At 39.8% G+C, this 8716-nt stretch overlaps 1 long non-coding RNA gene across 2 annotated transcripts; it reads right to left on the reverse strand.

Annotated features, from left to right (window-relative positions):
* Window positions 1-445: 445 nt before the first annotated feature.
* On the reverse strand, window positions 446-2096 carry LOC143261037 (uncharacterized). Of its 2 annotated transcripts, none has more exons than XR_013035277.1 (3): window positions 2035-2096; window positions 1636-1743; window positions 446-872 (listed from the first exon to the last, which is right to left on the reverse strand). It is a non-coding gene; the product is annotated as an uncharacterized LOC143261037 (long non-coding RNA). The 2 variants fall into 2 exon arrangements; XR_013035278.1 differs by lacking the exon at window positions 2035-2096 and adding an exon at window positions 1824-1961.
* Between the last annotated feature and the right edge of the window lie 6620 nt (window positions 2097-8716).

An 8716-nucleotide genomic window follows, 5' to 3' on the forward strand; every position in this document is an offset into this window, starting at 1 on the left:
AATGATTTTTAGTTTATATTGCGGAGAAACTACGCACATTGGTACTTTTTTAAACTTTGACATTAATTTATAACTATTTAGGACCAAAAACAATTAATAAATTGTATGTCATTATATGAATGCATTTAAAATTAAAATAATTTCATGTGACTACTTTATTTTGATTATTATAAAACTAATAATATGAATACCGATGAATACCGAAGCAAGGTGGTTTCAGCGACACCATAGTAAAGTCAATTTTACCGTTCCTCCTGAAATCACAAGTGCAAAGATTTCGTCAATGAGGCGTTGTGGAGGGCACTATCATCATCGAGGCATTTCCGAAGTCATCATCATCATCGAGGCATTTCTGAAGTCATCATCATCATCGAGGCATTTCTGAAGTCATCATCATCAAGGCATTCCTGAGGTCATCACCATCATCGAGGCATTTCTGAGGTCATCATCATCATCATTGAGACATTTTCTATCACTATTACATAATTGTTAATAGTATCATTCGCCTAGTTATTTAATTGAATTAATGTTGAGTTGAGTTAGGAATTTGAGTTATTTCGTTGAGGGTATATAAAGCTTTAAAATGTGGCGTGCTGATTTGTTAAAGAAACTAAAATGAAAACGTAAGCTGAACCTGACTAGTAGCAAAGATTTTGAAGTAGAAGACATAACAACTACATTCGAAATAAGCTCATCTGAGGATTGTTCATCACAGCAGTCTTCTGTAAATAAGGAGTTGCAACCAATTCATATAGATGGAGATTTGTCTGTATCAAAATCTTCATCTGTTGAAATTTCATCTTCTTTGTCGAATCTTCCACTCACATCTTCTACAGTTTCTCTTCCAAATAGTAATTTATCATTCACTGAGCCTGAAAATGCATATCTATCATTAAAATTAGCCACTGAATTGGTGCCGAGATTTCGAGGAAAATCAAGTTCTTTATTTAAGTTTATTAAACAATGTAGGCTTGTTAGATCGCTAGATAGAAAATTTATTAGCTTTAATAAAGAATAAAATAGAAGGATATGCAATATAATTAATAGAAAATAGACAAGAACCAAATAATTTGGATTTTTAGCAAGAGCATATGATTTCCATCACATATATAATGTATTAATGATAGTTACACAAACAGATAAAGAAAGTATGGAAATCTATGGTCAATGGTTATATGAAATGTTAAATAAGGGTTTAGGTGCAGCTAAAGAAAAATACCATTGTAAAGAATTACCAGGAGTAATAATCTTATTAAAATGAACAGTAATAATTAGATTTCATAGATGCTTAAGAGATGTTCATATAAGTATGTTAATTTCAAAAGAGGAAATAGATAATTTAGAAGAAGCAATAGAGTTAGGAGTACGGTTAGAACAGGCGGTGTTATAAATGGGGCCGTAGAGATTGCCCAGAATTTCAATGTAATCGGGATAGATTGTTTGGTACTAAATTATCAAATAATCTTCTCAATATCCATTGTAATTTTTGCAAAAATTGATAAAAGGAGGTCAGAAAATATCTTCAACAGTTCTCATTCTCAAAAACAAAGATTTAAACTCGCACAAGACTTCGTACAAGTGCACAGTACAAAGTCGTCCTCAAATTACAAGCGCCAAATCCTCAGGTATAATTACCAAATTAGCTTGAATGATCTTTCTTCTTTACTAATCATTTCAGTTCAACACGAAATCTTTAATAAAAACTCATGTTGTTTCTTAGTTAATACTGGTTCTCAAGTAAATCTAATAAAAAGAGGTTATTTTAGTAAAGAAATAGAGATAAATTTTGAAGTCATCTATTACTTAACAGGAGTAGTCATTACAAATGGGGAATTGATAATTTCCATTAAAAATGTTGACGTTAAATTGCAAGTAGTAGATGATTCGCTTCTCATTAAAACAGCTGGAATACTTGGTATGCCGTTTTTAGAAAATCAAGAAATTATTTTAAAATTTAAAAGAACTTACCAAATAGATTTTTAATTAATGAAAAACAATATCCTCATTGTTCCACTATTACGTTAGAATTATCACCTCGCACTAAAATCCTAGTTTCTCTTCCAATAAAAAATAGCATTCAGAAGGTTATATGAATAGATTGGATACAAGCAATGGAGCATATGTTGGGGAAGTATTAACAAGACAAAAGACTGGTTATATTAAAACCTTCGCTAAACACCATTGCCGACAGAGTAAGGGTACAGTCATCGAGTTGGAGGAATTTGAAATTAAACCAGATTCTTCACGCTCAGCTCGAGCAGATCTTAAAATAAATAAATTGAAAGATAAAATAAATAGATTAATTGAATTGGTTAAAAATTTTAAGTTAGAACATTTAAACGACTTAGAAAAAGGATGTATACTTAAAATTATAAACGAATTTCCTCATCAATTTTATTTACCGACACAAAATCCAAACTACTAATGAAATATCAATTAACACGAAACAATATCGTTTTCTTCAAATTCATAAAGACGAAATTAAAGGTCAAATGAAAACTTTATTAGAAAATAATATAATTCAATGTCGGCTGAAATGTCTTGCATCAGGCGTGTCGTAGTGGTGGGGAATGATAATGAAATTGATAAAGTGTGTTCACCATTGTCTGACCTGTCGGTTGAAATGCCCTGCATCAGGCGAGACATTGTGGCGGGGAATGATAATGAAATTAATAAAATGTGTTCACCATTGTCCGACTTGTTGACTGAAATGCCCTGCATCAGGCAAGATGTTGTGGCAGAAAATTATAATGAAATTGAAAAAGGAGCTTGCCATTGGATCCGACCTGTGGACTATGTCCAGCATCATAACGATCTGGCAATGGGGAATAATAGCGGAAATAGTGAAAATAAATCAATCTTACCAATAATAGTAAGAGAAAATATCAAGGCAGTTTTGGCAATAAATGATTTAAGTTCAATGATTTATACAGAAAAATAATGTTGTTAATTTTATAAGTTCAAATCTCAAATCAATATCACAAATTAATGAAAATTTAATTTCTCAAGGTAAATTTAATATAGAGAATTTAAAAGGGTACAATTTAATGTAGGAAAAACATTAGCTACTTATCAAGATAAATATTATATTTTCCATCCAGTAGTCAACAAAATTTCAAGTGAAAATAAAGAAATTGAAATAGTAAAATCATTTTTGGCTTTAAAACATCTTTTGACTTCATTAGGTATAAAATCATTTATATCAATAATCTGGAGCCAATTGACTAGTCTCAGCTAAAAGATATTTTAAATGAAATATTCAATGATCTTGTATACAAAATAATAATTTGCGAAAATGAAATAATTATTTCATTTGAATCTAATAGAAATAAAATTCTTAAAAAATGTTACGAATCAATAATAGGAGGCCATCAAGGCATAAGGAAAACTTACAAACGTTTATGAGAAAAGTACCATTGACCAGGTATGAGGAAGGATACTGTACAGTTCATGCATACATGTCCCATTTGTTAGAGAAATCAGGTAGTCTCTGCGAGAAAAAGATAACCCATGTGTATCACAGATGCTCCTAAAAAGGCTTTTGATAAGGTACAAATAGATATAGTTGGTTCTTTACCTCTAACTAAAAAGAAAAATAGAAATTATTTGATATAAGAAGTATTACAGTAGCAGTTACTTTTGTTCAAGAATTCATACATTGATTTGGCTGTCCAAACTTCTAATTTCACAAGTAAAATAATGTAACAATTTTGTAAAAGTTTTAAAATTCAGAAAATCGCATCAACTACGTTTCATCCTTAATCTTTCGATTCTTTAGAGCAAGGTCATAGAACTTTCATTACTTATCTTAATCATTTTTGTCCAACAGAGGATTGGGACGAATATAGATACATTTTCTCTTATAATACCTCAAATCATGAAACTACAGGTTTTTCATCACACAAGCTTATTTTTGGAAGTAAGGCAATAATTCCACCGGAATTTGTTAAACAGAAAGTACCGGAAACTTTCATTGATTATTTAGACAATTTATTAACTAAATTAACTACTAGTCAGATTATTGCAGCAGAAAATTCTAATAAAGCAAAAAGAAAAAGTAAAGAATATTATGACAAACATGTAAATACTTACTAGTTTCAAGAAGGCGATGATGTTTATTTATTAACAAAACTGAAAATTTCTAAATTCGATTGTGAAAGGTACGCGATTGTGAAATGCGCTTATAGAGAACTGGACTGGCAAAGCGAGCTGTTCGCTTCCTGCCGAATTTCATTCTACAATTTTACGAATTGCTTGCTAGTTGCGTCTTTCCTCTGCAGTTTAGAAAAATGTAACACTGGGGTTCGCGTCGGTGAAGGTGGAAAAAAAGCGTTATTTTTCTCAATATATAAACTTTATCCAAACTCTATCTTAACCTATCGGTGGACGAATTAACAATTAAAATCTATTATTATAAACAAATATTTCGGTGAGATTTCGAGGTCTAAACAACATAATTAAATTAATCTGTAATCGAAAATAACAAACTCATATAATCTTTAAAAAATTAACAAAAATAAATTATCCTCTCCTATATAACAAAATTAACATATTATTGTGGGAGAAAGCCCTTCCTTGTAGGTATCGTTAATAGCCTGTTCCATTTGCATCATCAAATCGCTTAGTTAACTTCACGTGATTGCAATTCCCGTTTTTAACATGATGGATCCTTTCAAACAGTGGAGAAGTTGATAAAATTATATATAATTATATATAATTTCCTGTTCTTATTTAAAAGATGAATCATGCTCTTCATTGACAACAATTAACTTTATGTTTTTATAAGGTCAAAAAGGCGCTGACAGCGCTCCAATAATTATTTGTGCATTTCTTGTGCAGCTCAAGGAAGAAATAACTGTTTCCACTGTGAATTTCAGGTGTTTTCACAAGCAGAATAATCAAGAGCGAGCTCGTGGATTATAAAATTAATTGCTCCTTTAACCAATTGTTTTGGCAAAGATTGCCACGGCCTGCATGTTTGCTGTGCTTCTTCAATGTCACGTTTTAGAACTATAAAAGGAATTACATTGGTTATTTGTACCACTTCTTCTATGTTCTCGCTATTTCTCAGGCAATCGAGATATTCTCTAGCTGTCACACTAACTTCTCTTTTATCTAGAAGATCCCAGAACTTGTTGCTATTTTTACTACCTCCTTTGCTCTTACTCTGATTACTAGTACACTTCCGGGTTTTTCTCTTAGGATCATTCTGTTGTGAACAATCCCAATCTTGTTTTTGGCCCATTTTTACTAGATATGCTAATCAGATAAATGGCTTAGATTGGTTATTTTATCTTCTACACCTATATTCTGCTCAACTAAGAAAGCAAAGGAGCTTTTTAACTTTTTTTTTACTTTTTTATATAGTATATTAAGTATCACATTCGGCGAGTTATTTTTTATAAGATTATTTAAATAATCTCTTTTATTTCCTGCCTTATCAAAGCAAGTATGTAAGTCTTTAAAGGCTTTTGCAGCGTTAGCTCCTGCTCTACTTAAAATACTAGAAATATTACTTTGATTTACCTCTTCTTTGTCTAGAGTTTTTAGATATTGTGTTTTACTTCCTTCTTCATCAAACCATAGGTTATATAGGTCTTTAAAGGCTTTTGCAGCGTTAGCTCCTGTCACATGCAAAATACTCGACATAGTAGCTAAATTTATTCTTTTCTTCTTTAGTAGCTCCAGACATATTTTTCCTTCTCCCTTAATTAAGAAACTTAAAAATTGATAAAATGCAGATATTCCTTCTCTGCCAACTACACTTTTAGCAAATTTGATTTCTTCATCAATATTTTCTACAGATTCCTGATAACTAGACCTATTATTTTTTATATCTCCCAAAAGTTTTTCCATTATTCTCTTAGTAATAGGGCCAAATTCATGAAATTCTAACCAACGTAACGCTATTTCATGTAATTCTTCGTAATTATACGGAACATTACCCTCATCTATCTTATTTCTAATAACACTGTTCAATTCTTCCTTGTCACACTGATTAACTGCAAATATTAGTCTATCTAAAAAGATTTCTCTTTTATTTCCTTTCCACTCTCGCCAGAAAGTCTTCCTTGGGTCTCTGAACCGAGATCCGTGGGGGCGCCCATACAAAATGGCGATGGGACGTTTACGTCCCTGGGCGCCCCCTCTGACGGAAAGCCTGGATCCGGGGATGCTCGGACGGGTCGTGGACGCGCTATTCCCCGTCAGCGGGGAGGCGTCCCGGCCCGTCCCTCAGCTAGAGGGACATGAGTGGTCCCCGGATCTGGAGGTCGCGCCGGAGGAAATGGCCGGGGTAGTCAAATGGCTTCGGGGCAAGAATACTGCCCCGGGTCCGGACGGTATCCCCGGCCGGGTCTGGTTGCTTGCCATGAGCGTCCTGGGCGGGAGGCTCAGAAGCCTCTTCTCCGGGCCCCTGAGGTCCGGGGTGTTCCCGGACCTCTGGAGGAGAAGTCGGATGGTCCTCTTAAGGAAGGATGGGAGGACTGCGGATTCTCCCTCCGCGTACCGGCCCATTTGCCTCCTGGACGAGGTGGGCAAGATCTTTGAGAAGATCATTGCTGCCCGCCTCGCCAGGCACCTGTCCCGCGTCGGCCCCGATCTGGCGGACTGCCAGTTCGGCTTCCGGGAGGGGCGATCGACGGTCGACGCAATCGACCGTCTAAAGTCCCTCTCGGACAATGCCGTGGCACGGGGCGGGGTGTGCTTGGCGGTGTCGATCGACATCGTCAATGCGTTTAACACCCTGCCCTGGTCCGCCATTAGGGAGGCCCTGGTTGAACACCAGGTGCCTCCCTATCTGAGGCGGGTGATCGGGGCCTACCTGCGGGACAGGTGGGTGGAATACCCGAGCCGGTACGGGACGATACGGAGGGTAGTGGACTGCGGGGTCCCACAGGGGTCCGTGTTAGGACCACTCCTGTGGGACCTGGGATATAACGCAGTCCTGGAGAAGGCCTCCCTGCCCGGCGGTGCCACCCTTGTCTGCTATGCGGACGACACGTTGGTGGTCACCGTCGGGGACACCTTCGAGAGGACCATCCGACGAGCGGAGGTTGCGGTGGCAGCCGTCGTCGCGAAGATTCACGATCTGGGGCTGAAGATGGCCCCGGAGAAGGCCGAGGCCGTCTGGTTTGGACGGCCTCGGTCGCGGCCACCGGCCGGATCGTGGATCTGGGTTGGAGGAGCCTGCGTCGAGGTGAAGTCCGAGATCAAGTATCTCGGACTGATCCTCGACAGCCACTGAAGATTCGGGGCGCATTTCGGCCGCCTCGTCCCCCGGGTTGAGAGGGCGGCGGCCTCGCTCGGCCGCCTGTTGCCCAATCTCGGGGGACCGGATAACATGGTGCGTCGCCTATACCTAGGCGTGGTGCGGTCCATGGCCTTGTACGGCGCCCCGATCTGGGCGCCGTCCGCGAGGGCAAGCCGGCGCATCACTTTGTTGTTGCGCCGGCTTCAGAGGCAAATGGCCCTTCGCCTCATACGGGGTTTCCGCACCACGTCTACCGTGGCGGCGCTTGCTCTGGCGAGCAATGCCGGCGAGCGCGTCCCTGGGGCTCTCCTGCCGCACTTCACCTCGTGGCGGGAGAGGCGGTTTGGCAGGCTCACCTACCGTGCGACGCAGGTATTCACCGGGCATGGCTGCTTCGGTGTCTACCTGTGTCGCATCGGTCGGGAAGCGACGACGGTGTGCCACCACTGTGGCGCGGAGGAGGACTCGGCGCAACATACACTGGAAGTATGCCCCGCCTTTTCAGTGCTGCGCCGAGTCCTAAGACGGGAAGTTGGTCGCGACCTCGCTCTCTCCAGCTTAGTTGGGGCCATGCTGGAGAGCCCGAGAAAATGGGCGGCAGCCATCGCCTTCTGCGAAGAGGTGATGCTGCAGAAGGAGGCTGCCGAGCGGGGTCGCCGTGAGCGGGGGGTGCGGCGTGTGCGCCCACGCCTAGAGCCCCCCTCCCCGAGCAGATGAGAATAGGCGGGCGGCGGGTGTACCAGATTACTGGTTTAATTGCCCGCCGCCCGCCACCCAGCCCCCCAACTGAAGCTGTCCTCCCCATAGTGGGAGTGACGAGGCGGTGTGGGGTGCGGTCCCCCCCACCGCCGAAGCAAGATGATTCATGGGGGGAGTATAAATCTCCCCCCCGGGACGCGGCCGGCCACCGCCATTCCATCCTGGTGGCCGGCCAGGCGAGGGGGAGCCGCGGTTGTGTTCTTTGAGAGTTCCCGTGGCTCCCCCGCTACTCGCCAGCGCCCTAGGCCGCCGTGGGGGTTTTAGCGGGTCGAACCCCGCACTACACCCGCCCCGCCCTTCGGGCGGGACGGGGGTGTCTGACCAGCAGATTTCCCCCACGTTAAACAAAAAAAAACAAACAAAGAAAGTCTTCCTTCTTCTTTTTCTTTCTGCCAAAAAGGTGGCAGATATAACAAATTTTTCTTGCGAAAATTGATAAAGAGCATTCTCATTTATACAAAAACAGTCTTTCAAAATCTTATATCCTTTTTTTTAGATATTTATGTTATTAAATTGTAAAGGATAAAAATTTTTAGATCGTTTATATTTAAATTTTTTTTCTTTAGATTTAGATCTGCATTAGTATAGATAACTAAATATTTTATATTTTCATCCTTTTCTAATATTTCAATGAAAAGAGTGAAGCACTTATTCACAGAAAATGTATTCTTTTTCTCCTGTCGTTTAGGAGGAAATAACTGATAA

Source organism: Megalopta genalis, unplaced genomic scaffold (genome assembly GCF_051020955.1).
Source record: "Megalopta genalis isolate 19385.01 unplaced genomic scaffold, iyMegGena1_principal scaffold0031, whole genome shotgun sequence".
Taxonomy (NCBI): Eukaryota; Metazoa; Arthropoda; class Insecta; order Hymenoptera; family Halictidae; genus Megalopta; species Megalopta genalis.